General features: G+C 34.4%; 1 long non-coding RNA gene across 1 annotated transcript; it reads left to right on the top strand.

Moving 5' to 3' along the window:
• The first annotated feature begins 2,963 nt into the window (after positions 1–2,963).
• On the top strand, positions 2,964–12,205 carry LOC117011138. The gene is made up of 3 exons (XR_004420871.1): positions 2,964–3,045; positions 5,488–5,652; positions 12,082–12,205. It is a non-coding gene; the product is annotated as an uncharacterized LOC117011138 (long non-coding RNA).
• The last annotated feature ends 214 nt before the right edge of the window (positions 12,206–12,419 follow it).

Below are 12,419 nucleotides of genomic sequence, written 5' to 3'. Positions count from 1 at the left end.
AGAGTTGGGTCAGGATAAGGAATAAAATAAATGTTAGAAAATGAACGCACACTGAATGAGATGGTCTCAGATCAGACATCGATGAAGAGTGGGATCAATCAACTGCCTGTGCTGCAATTAACCATAGTTATGTATTCTTAGTGTGCCAAATTCTTGTGAGAATTACTGTAGCATTCATTGAACTGTATGGATATGAAATACAAATTATCCTGAGAAAAGAATCATGACAGGTATCCTCTTTTTTGACTGAAACTGGATGTGGGGGACTGGAATTCTACAACAGTATATATACAGTAAAAACAACATAAATAGCGAGTGATCTGAAAGGTACACATTACGCTGGATTACTTAGTTTTTTGTATTATCTTATCAGACGGCTGTGGAGGGAAAAATCTGAGCACAGTATAGCAAATAGGAAAATAATAACTTTTTTTTCCCTTTGGCTAAACAGTTAATTCAATAGAAGGAAAACCTCAGAAATGTGTCTGATATACAATTTTTAATAAAATAATTCTTGATACCTCCAGTTCAAATGTATTTTGAGACTGTTCTCTGTGACCAAATTATCAGTCTTGGACCAATTATGAAAGATTGGTGAACATAGGTCAAAAATGACTACAGTTAAATTTGTCTTTGAAATAAAACTTTTTACCTTTTCAAAAGTTCAGAAGAAAAATGAGTCACAGAAAAGATTAATAATTGGCATTGGTATGTGCACTAGCTTTTACTGAGTCTGAGACTGATAAAAAATGGTCAGAATGAGTGTATTTCCCTACATATAGGAACTTATTGTAATTTTTTTAATCTTCCATTTCATGACATTTTGCAAAGCAGTCATTTATTTTTAGGTGTAATTTCACAAGGAAAGTAAGTCCACAAAGAACTTTTCACCTTTTCACTTTTATATGATATTGAAGGTAAGCATATAAATCTATACACGTAGATCTCAAATATGAGTGTGACTTGCATGAACATAAATATGCATAAAACTCAATATAGTAATGTATGCAAGCCTATTACACAACACCAGAGACAAAAATCAAGACCAACTACACCAGAAGAAATACAAGACATAAGAGAGAAAAAGCATGCTGAATAAAAAGAAGGAGCAAGAATTCATACTTGATCCTTTGATTTGAATGTTACTGTTCCAATAGTTAATGCCTACTCCTACTTGGATAATCACTGGAAATATTTCTGGTTTTATCTTTGCACTGTGATTAGGATAGGAAGTAGCCTATCTTAGATTTTTTTTTGGTATTACGACCAAAAAATTAAGCAATAATCATCAAAATGAAGAATTCTGTCTTGCCACCTTTACTCCTGATGACTAATAACTACAGTGAATTTTAATATTTGAGACATAACTGAAGAAAATTCGTGATTAGCTGTATGTAATTCTTCACTGCCAAATTATCTCAAGATTAATTTCCTATTTTTAAAATATACTTTGTAATGGTTTGCTTCTAAAAAGCACTACATAAAACATAATTTTATATATCATTAGACAGTGAGACCTTGACAGTACAGGAACATTTTAGAAGATGGAGATGAAACATTAGAATTGTAAACTAAAGCACATTATGCCATTCTGTGGATGCTGTCATTCAAGCAATGTTGTCATGGTTCAACACAGGTTGATCTCCTTAGGGAAAGCATTGAGTTACAGGAAACTGAGATCATTTTATTTCTGAATGACAGTATCCAAACAGGGGCACTAATGTACTTATCTTCTCTACCTAAGCCAAATGGTTTTAACTTTTCTGAAAGCTTCCATTTAGATCCACCTTAAAGGATTTACAAAAAAGCCTTAAGAACTATTGGTAGCATCATAGAACTATGGAAAAGAGCTCAAGTGTTTGTTTGGGGGGGTTCTGGTGGATTTCTTTGGTGGTTTGCTTGTTTGTTATTTTGTTTGGTTGTTTAGTTTTTATTTAAAAACTTTAGAGATTGCAATGTCAGTTTGCAGTAATTCCAAATAGGATGTGAATATTATTTCTTACTCTTAAAATTTATAGATAAATTCACTGTGGAGTTACTAGGTAATTAATATACAACTTTGTAAAGTTTCCCAGCAAATGTATCCAACATTGACACTTAATCACAGAATCTCAGAATCAAAGAAGTCTGGGTTAGAAGGAGATCTCAAGGGTCATCTAGTCCAATCTTTTATGGCAAAAGCACTAGAAAAGACAGCTCAACACCCTCTCCAGCTGAATCTGTAAAGTGTCAAATGCTGGGGAACAATCACAGGGGAGATTATTCCAATGGCTAATTTCTCTTTTGAAGAATTGTCCTTCTGTGTCTAATCAGAATCTACCCAGGAGTGATTTGTATCCATTATCCCTCATCTTTTCCATGTGATTCCTTGAAAAAAGAGTCTTCTTCCATTTTGCAATCACCCTAAAAATACTGGAAGATCATGAAAAGGTGGAAAAAAACCAATTCTCTCAGCCTTTCCTATGGTAGGCTTCCAAGTCCTTAAATGACCTTTTCGTCTCTTGTCTGATCCTTGCCAACCTCCCCATATCTTTATTTATTACCGTGGAATCATGGAATTATAAAATGTTTTCAGTAGGAAGGGATTTTAAGGATATTTAGTTCTACCTCCCTGCACTATGGGCTAGGACATGTTGCACTACCCAACCTGGTGTTAAAAAATTCAAGGATGGTCCATCCATTATTTCTCTGGGCAACCTGTTATAGTGCCCCATTACCCTCCCAGTAAAGAATTTCTCCCTATTATTCAGTTTACACCTACCATTTTTAAGTTTAAACCCATCCCTCTCTAGGTCTGTTACTACACATCCTTATCAAAAGTCTTTCTCAGCTCTCTTATACCTTTAGGTACTGGGAGGTTGCTAGAAGGTCTTCCCAGACCCTTCTCTTCTCTAGGCTGAACAATCCCAACTCTCTCAACCTGTGTCACTCTAAACAGGTCCATGTCCTTCTTATGTTGAGGATACCAGAGCTGGATGAAGCATTCCAGGCAGCTGTCTCACCAGAGAACTGCATTTTGGAGTCTTATTCCAGTTGAAACCCATGGTGAGTTTTCTTGGCAGATTCTATTATTATTTTAGATTTTGTACAATGTGCAGGAGAAATCTGAATGAGACTATAGCTATGATATTTGACCTATGGGAGTTTGAAACCCTTTAATGGAGGCAGATAGAACAGATAAGGTACAGTAACATGCTACAAATCCCCTGTATGGAGTCATTCAATCGAATTGGATCACATGTCCCAATTTAATGGAGAATTAATACACTGCTGCATCAAACTATCTGTACTATTTCTTTGAGCTGTGTTTTGTGAATCAGTCTTTGACTTGGATTATGTCTCAGAGGTCAAATTAGGGAATGTTAGAATTGACATATCAATGTCCTATGATAACTTGACCTGCCTTAAGCTTGTGTACTTCCTTCCTGTGATTTGGAACATCTACTGTCTTGATGGTGAGCAAGTTTCATACTAGGAATAACATTGGTATTGTGATTGAAGTGTGTACAGCAATTGACATCTTTTGTTATATATATTTGTATTGTATTTTCACTATATTTTGTCTCTCTTCTGAATTGGAAATCCTCTGTAACATCAATTATCTTCGAACAATTAGCCATGACACACAACCTTGCACCTTCCAAGTGTGTAATATCTAAAAGAACCTGGTCAGAGGGTATTGAGCAAGAGCAGTGTGTCATTACATACTGTGATTTATTGGTCTCATATTTCACAACAAAAGGTTATTTTCAACACAGCATAATACCCAGGGTTTGTGTTTTGTACAGCAACTTTTACTGACCTCAAAAAAGACATTGCAAGAAGAATGTAGGGAGCTTAGGTGTGCAAAATGATTATTAATTGTGTAATACTTAATGGATAGTAGACAAAGGGTTTGTATGATCATCCCAGACCACAGAGTCTTTTCGGCTACCCTTTTGTCAGATTGTGAAGAAGATGGCCAGCCTCTGTTTCAGGCTGCTTTTTTTTCCACACAGTCTTATGCTTTTCTGTACTGGCATTGCATTCTCCTTGAACCCTGGAGAAACTAACAATCCTGTGTGGACACTCCTTTTATCTGCAGTTTTGCATTTCTCGCTTGGTACAGTTCACCCTTCTAAACCTTTTCACCACTCTTTTTCACAACTTCACAGTCTCCTCAGAAGTCTGACTCAAGGTGACCAGATAGTTCCATACCAGGGTTAAGGCCTTGGATGACAGCCAGATGAATCCCTGGAAATGGGAGGGAGTTAATGGAAGGCTTTACAGAGTGAGGGGTTCAAGATGCAGAAATGTCTAAAGCCAATCATGCTTCCTGATACCTGATTTATCACTCTGCTTTTTAACATTTGCTGCATTTTACATTGATTTATTTGGCTACTAAGGTTCTAAAGGGGAAATTTAGAAAAATACAGAATGCATCTCATATTTTCAGTCTCTGAAATATTATTAAAATGACTATTTCAGTTAGCCAAATGCCACTTTTCACTTCCAATGCAGTAAAAGCAATTCAAAGTATAGCACCAGCATCAGTGAGAATAGAAAGCTGACCAATACTTCACAGTTTCCATAAAATCCTTGATTAATTCATATAAATTGTTGTTTTTACAAAAAGCTGGTAGGTTCTGTCTAAACCACAAGGGAAATATTGATCTTGCTTTCATGATTTATACTGAAGAAAAATTGTAACAGAGGAAGGGAAAAGTGAGGTACTTGACAAAGTTTGCATCTTACTTAAATGGATTGTCTTTTAATGGTGAGAACTGAATTCACACAAAAATTAAATGAGAGAGCATTTTCTGTTTTCTTCCAGAGTGAGTGTCAATGAGTAAATAAGTATCAACTTCAATGCAATAATTTATTAGTTTTTTTATGACTTCTATTGGCAAAAAACCTTAAACTTTCATTCTCTTGAAGATCAGGAATAGAGTGGGGGAAGAAAAGCTTTTTATGTAGGAAAATTTATAACAAAATAGTGCATTAAGAATGTACTTGTATAAATTATATTTTTTCTGGGTTTTATTTTTACATAAAATGGTATTAAGTTAGACAATTATTATCTAAATGAGTAAAATTCATACTGTAAAATAAAATTTAAACCTCTGGATGAACTCAAAATTTCCAAGCACTCATCCTTAAAATTTCTGGTGTAGTTTTTGCAGTGCTGTGTTTAATCCCAGCCAGCAATTAAACACCATGCACCACTTATTTACTCTGCCATACGTCACCCCTCATGGTGGGATGGGGAGGAGAATGGGAAAAAGGTAAAACGCATGGGTTGAGATAGGAACAGTTTAGTAATTGACATGGAGTCATCTACTACTACTACTACTACTACTACTACTACAAAAAAAAAAAAAAAAAAAAATTGTTAGGAAATGGAGGCAAGAAAAAGAAAGACAAATAAAACCCAAGGAAAAAAACAAAACAAAACTTTACACTCTACAGTTACTCACTACTCTCTAATGCCAAATCTGTCCCTGACAGTGATCAGCCTCTTTCGGCCAACTCCACCAGTTTACAAACTGAACGGGCCCTGCTGTGATATGGAATATCCCTTTGGCCAGTTTGACTTGGCTGTCCTGTCCCCACTGAGTTCTTCTGCACCTACTCACCGTCAGAGCATGGGGAACTGAAAAGTCCTTAACTTGGGTAAGCACATATCAAAAACTACATCAGTGCATAATCAACATTTTCATCCTCAATCCAAAACACAACACAGTTTATACCAACTAATAGAAAGAAAATTAACTCTATCCCAAGCTCTATCTGTCCAGTCGAAGCCAGGACATATGGTTTTTGTGTTTTTAATCTAGTACCTCCAAGAAAAAATAAAGAATTAATATAAGAATTAAAGAAATAATATAGACATCATTTCAGTTCCCATTATTTATATTGATTTAGATACAGACACATTTATGAAAAATATTCGTGATACATATTTATTAATAACTTGGAAAGTCATACCTTGCCTGATGCATAAAATTGCATGTCTACAGATCTGTATATTTTTCCTCTCTCAATTGAAACTTACCACAGTAATCTGGTGTAGCTGTAATAAAAAATACAACAAGAATCTGATAACTAGGAAAGAAGATAATGGTTTGAATAAGTAAACTCTGCAGCTTTTTAATTTTTTTTTTTTCTCCTTTGATTCAGGTAGTCCTCTGTATCTTACTCTTCTTACAGTTAATGACTCCTTTCAGAGCTAAAGTTTTCTAGTTCACTCACATAGAAACATCTTCCTTAGCTTTCATAGCATTTAGCCTGGATTATCCCTCTTCTTAAATCATTAATTTTCTTTCCTTCTGACAGGGTTCACATAATAATTCTTTATACTGATTCTGCTTGACAGATCTGGGAATCAGTAATAAAAAAAAAAAAAAAACCAAGGACAAAAAAAAAAATTAAAACCAAAACAATACAACAAAAAAACAACGACCCAAATCAAACAAATACTAAATAATCAAACCAAAAAACCCAAACAAAGCCAAACAAGTTTTTCAGCTTTGCATCTGTTTTTCTTTGAAGACATGAAATTATCTGTGTTGACCATTTATTTAATCCATAATATCTCCTTTCCAAAACATATTAATACCCAGTTTAAGGTCTGTGAGATCTAATATATTTTGCACTGAATAAGTCATCATTGATTTATCCTGTTCTAGGACAAACAGTTTCATTAGTTCAAGCAACCCACAAAGTACATCTGTATTTTTCTTTTTTCATGCACTGGTCAATTTAAAGCTTGATTTTCTTGGATGCTTTGGTAGTCTGAAATCACAGTCAAGATAAGACTATATTCTCATACACATTAATTGCATATTAGTGCGGGATTTCACACACACAGAGGGATCTGAGTGTTGGTTTTTACTCATCCTGCCCATTTTTCTCTGAATTTGCTGAACAGGCATCACTGTCATGCAGGAGTCAAGTTCATTCTTTCTCTTTAGCCTTAAGCAAACTCCCAAACCAACAACCAGCAAACCGATCAACCTCCTATTTATCTACTTTTGCCATAGAAGCATTGTAAAGATTTGGAATTTTTTTGCTAACATATTATTCATGATGCATTGTAACTCTTCTTTACCCCCCCTACCCCCCCCTTAAATATAATGATTTATTCTATTCCATTAAAGTACAGTCCTGGTGATTTTTTGTTCCCATTGTTACTTGGGTTTTTCCAAGCTTGAAAATCTTCTATTTAAGTTTATTGTAATTGACAGGCAATTAGTTGCTCCTGGGTCATTCACATTGTTTTTAACATCTCAGTCTATGAAAAAAAGGAGAAAAAAAGATATTTTCCAGATAATTTTTATCTGAAGAAAAGTTCCAAAGATGAGGGTAATTTCTGTTCAAAAATAATATAAAAAGAAAATTACTGTCTTTCAATTTCAATGTCAATGGAATGATGAATTGACAAAGTATAGCCAGGTAGTAAGATAATTTTAAATGAAAGGGAGCTCTGTACATGCATTGTGTTAGATTTTTTTACACCTGCAGTGCCTGATTCATTCAGTTTTTACTGTGTACTTGAGAAGTGAAGGCTAAACTATAACAGCACAATCAGTAAAAAGATGTTTATTTCAAATAACTGTAGATGAACCTTCTGAATGATTATAAAACAAAAGAAAAAAACCCAAAATAAGATAAGGTTGGGGTCTTTTATTTTTTAAAGAGGTTGGAATAAAATAGCAATCAAAATATTGAAAAAATATTTTATTAGATAATTAAACTGTATTTTCCATGTACTGCAGGCTTCTCCTATAGCAAAAGCTTTTCAATTTTCAGTCTACAAAAAAGTAATTTCAATTTGTGCAGAAATGTTCTTTTACATTGATGCATTGTTAAACTGCTAGAAGATGGCATTTAAATTATTGTCAGTTGCAAATTAGTGTATTCAGATGTGAAATAGTTTTCATTTAAGGAAAAGGTGCATCTTTTAAACATTAGGAAAGACACGTAGTGGTTTTGGGTACACTTACCTTGTGCTGATGCTTTGCAGAGTAATAGTCAGTACTTGCTTGTTTTCTGTTTCAGGAGACAAGAGACTAGAAGTATATCAAAACATTTAATTTTCTTCCTTAATGGACACCTGAAGTCATTCTTTCTTCCTGAGAAATTAAAGTGATAAAGTGAGATGGAAAAAAAAAAAGTAATAACAATTATTTTTTAAAATGACATTTTTAACATTCTCTTTCTGACCCATATCATCATCTAGGCAGTGTGTAGAAAGTATAAACTTGTAGTGTATTCCAATTTATTACAGTGAGTCATTCAGAAGAGATAATGCTTTAGTATTAGAGAAGTAGGGATTTCTAAATTCTGAGAGAAAGCATAAACAATTCAGGATACAGTTCAGTTTCAGGAGAGTTCTGGAAGTGTGGCTTTGAAAGACATGTATTTAAAATTATTCAAGAAGGAAGACTGCACATCTAAGAGCTTTGCAAAGACTACAACGTGAGTTTATGTGCTCCTATAACCAAAGATCATAGACTTCAACTCTGTCTTTGACCAGAGTAGCAGAGGAAAATCCAACTTCAAGCAGAAGTGAAGTATGATCACATTAAGCCAACTTGAGGCCATGTAGAAGAATTTGGATAAACTCTGAGAGTAGAGTTCTGCATAATTACATTAGCCATGCTTGCTTATAGCTACACCCAAGGATGTCAATGATCAAGTGAAAAAGTATGAAATAAATAGTTTGCTATTTAAATATGTGCATTTATGTTTATACATGCAGATGCTTAGAACTCGCCTAAGATATATATTTTTTCTCTCTTTCCTCAGCATCTGGTTAAACATGATTATTCTGAAAAGTAATGCTCTTAACCTTCCCCTTGGCATCAAAGAAATATTAGAAGAGTTTTTTCACTATAATTTTACTCTTATATTTTTTAAACCCCTGGCTGTAACCTTTAAGCGAGGGTGTTCAAAATGACTCAGCAGATTGCTTCATGCTGCATGGTTTTTAACCTGTTTGTTTTAAACATGAAATATTTATAGCTTTTAGTATTCCTGGCACATTTCCTTGTCTCTCAGCATGAAGTTCATTATCCTATGCAAGATAAATTAGCATAAAGACAGACAATTTTAACTGAGCATCAGTCTGAAAAACTGAGGGACTGAACTATCAGTTTCACACATGGGTCTGTGTCACGTCATGAGTCAGATAAGCTTTAGATGAGGATCAGCAGACCAGCACTGATATTGTTCTTAGCCGTTTAACAGCCAGGTTCAGTGACTTTTAAAAGATTAGGTCCTCACAAACAACTCTTGAGTGTAGCATCTTGAAGAAACCTGGCCAGAGCTTCTTGTTTTATTTTGTCCTAGCTTACATCTTGTTTCTCTCTCAAATCTAACAGGTATATTAAAAACAAAACAAAACAAAACAAAACAAAACAAAACAAAACAAAACAAAACAAAACAAAACAAAACACTAAATGAGAATTTTAATAATGAAAATTTTAAAGTTGCTTTTATTTAATTAAATTTAATTCCTTCCCAATACCAAATGAATGTATTAGACAATAAATTAGTATGCTCAGTTAAAGGCTTAAATGTGACAAAAAAGTATTTGTTGGAAAAAAAAACTAGTTCCAGGTATCTGAAAAAGTTTGTAAATGAAACCATACGAATTGTAAGGCTATAATAGTTGTGCAAAAGCATTCTTTGTCTCCACGGAAATCCCTCCTATCTCCATCTGAGAGGGAAGGAACAGCTGAGAAAATCAAAACCAGGATTGTCCCTTCAAAATCAAGAACAATACACAGCGCACAATCAACTTTCCTGGAAAGAAAAATGGTTGTTTGCTCAAAAGCTAATGAAGTGCACATGCCTCAAAACAACAACTGGAAAACCAGAAAGTGCCCTAAGCTCTGCCAGCTCTGGCAGTGTCAAAACACAGGGTTCTCCCTAGACAGTAACTGTGAATACCAGATAGGCTGAACTATTAAAATAAAAAATTATTGATGCTTATTCAGAATCCTCACACAAGACTGCCCTGGACATGGACAGCTTAAGGTATTCAGCTAATAAACTCACAGTGCCTTAGTTGAGCAAACTGAGAGCCAGAAGATGCTCCCCAAGTACCTAAAGGTTATAATTGAACTTTGGCAAGACATTTGCTTCAAGTAAATAACCTCCCACTGGTCTACCCGCAGTGTTATCTGAAGGTACCTTGTGTATTGACAGCTGTCCAGCAATCTGGAATTACTGAAATTTTGGCAAAAGTGTTCTCGAAGAAGTGTTCTTCATAGAAGCTTCTATGGTCTATGAACAAATTAGAGGCGCTGAGCCAATAACTCCTCCACAACTTGACATCTGTTGTGTGCTGGCATAATAAATACAAAGACAATTTTTTTTCACTATATTCTTTGGAAACTGGGGTCATGTCTTATGTTTTCCTCTTCTGTTTTGAGTACAAACTGCTAGAATGATACACAGGGTAAAAAAACCGAAAACTCCAGCAAGTGACACAGAAGCAGAATTTCTAATTGCATAATTGCATAATTTATCCCTTGTTATCATTGCTTTAATGAAGGGATGGGATTATGATCATGCTAAAGATAATTTATTGCTCCGATACACATCAGACTCAAGGTTGTGAGATTTAGAGAAGCAAGAATCCAGTCATAGCTCAGAGTAGTCACAGGTTTCTCCGTTAAAAGGCAATATATAACATTTTAATCCGATGGAAAGTTGTTACGAAGTATATTTTGTTTTTTCCAACCTATCACCTTTGCTTAATTCTGCCACATTGTGCATACTTTTATCCAATGAACTACTGTCACATGTACACACATATGCTTCTATTATAACATCTAAACTTGTAACTTACCCTATGCAATTACATTACTACACTATAAAAACCTTCACTATCTTATCCAATACAGTTTCTTATTTGCTTAAGGTATATTCTTACCTACAACTATAAAACATAAGTCTATAATTTTTCTGCTTAATGTCTGTGTATTCTATTTTTACATCAATCCAAACTTCTTCCAAGGCTGCAAATCAAACCCTTCAGTATCTGTGGAAGTTTCTATTTTTCCATTTCTCACAATCCTTTTGTGTACAGGCTTCCACAGCTGCAGAGCTGCTTACCTGGAAAGATAATATATCCAGGGCAGAGAAATAGGTTTCATTTTGCCTCTTTTAGTGTTAGGTCTGGGCAAATCCCTGATATCAAATTCTACACATTGGCACTATTTTATGAGGGACTATTTGAGTCCTCCCTTACTGAGAAAATGGTAGGGGAAAGGGCTTGGAGAAAAGGAGAAGTTTCAAAACATATATGCCTTCAGATTCTCAACATAGGCACAAGGAGATTGAGGAATTAGTGGACTGATAGAAATCTAGAACTCTGGAACTACAGAATCAGCCAGATGGAAGTCAGGAAGCCTATACTCCAAGATCCTGCTCAAGCAGGAGCAGCTCTGAGGTCAAAAACATTGAGCCTGATTTTGAAAACTTCCAGGAACAGAGGTGGAAAAATCTTTATGGGCAACCTGCTCCATCTGTAGTTTTCATGTAAACAGTGATGAAGGACGGGAGGAAGAGGTGACAACAGAAAATGCAGAGGTTAAAGAAAGATAATTTATTATTTATTTTTGTAATTTCCATGATTGTCTGATTTTTACATGATTTTTACATGATCTTTTTTTTCTTTTACTGTATTGTCTGATTGGTTTTCTCTGTGTTCGGGGGTTTTTTTTTCATCCTTCATTGAATTGTTAGGAGTTGATTCTGTAACAAAGATGTGGGCAAAAGGCTGTTTGTCAAAATAAATAAAAATCTATTAATATAAACTTTAACTCAGTATAAGAAACAAAGAAATCTTTATAAAAACACTGCTATCTTAAAGTTAAATGCAAGAAAAAATAATACATTTCAATTTAAGCATTCATAAATTGTGCCTATTAAAGAACTTCATTTTTTATGTGATATAATGAAGACTGTATTGCCATAAACATTGTGTTGCCACAACAATACCATCTGAGAAACTTAAATCTGTAAATCTTGACTGTTTAATGTTGTCTGGCATGTCTATAAACATTTTGTGCACTTTAACTTTTACAGACTGTATTTAACAGATTATCGAAATCAAAACAAGTTTGTACGGAGGCAGCTGAGAACCTTATGTGCATTTTTGCAGATTTTTTTGAGTCAAATATGCAGTAACAGTCAATGCAATGTAAGAAAACATAAGGCATTGTTGAAAACAACTGAACAGGTGAGTTAAATACCACAGGGTCCATGTTTTTATTCTATAGAATAGAAATTGAACATGGGACTATAGCACTGATATGAAATGCTAAACTCTTAAATTAATTGGGTTAAATATTAGACCTTGAAACAGATGAGAAAATTCTGATTTTCATGCAGTTTATGACATACAGCTTTATGTATTTGAAAGA

This window comes from Catharus ustulatus, chromosome 2 (assembly GCF_009819885.2).
Source record: "Catharus ustulatus isolate bCatUst1 chromosome 2, bCatUst1.pri.v2, whole genome shotgun sequence".
In the NCBI taxonomy this organism is placed as follows: domain Eukaryota; kingdom Metazoa; phylum Chordata; class Aves; order Passeriformes; family Turdidae; genus Catharus; species Catharus ustulatus.
Note: the sequence above shows the minus strand (reverse complement) of the source record. Positions and strands in the feature narration are given on the sequence as shown.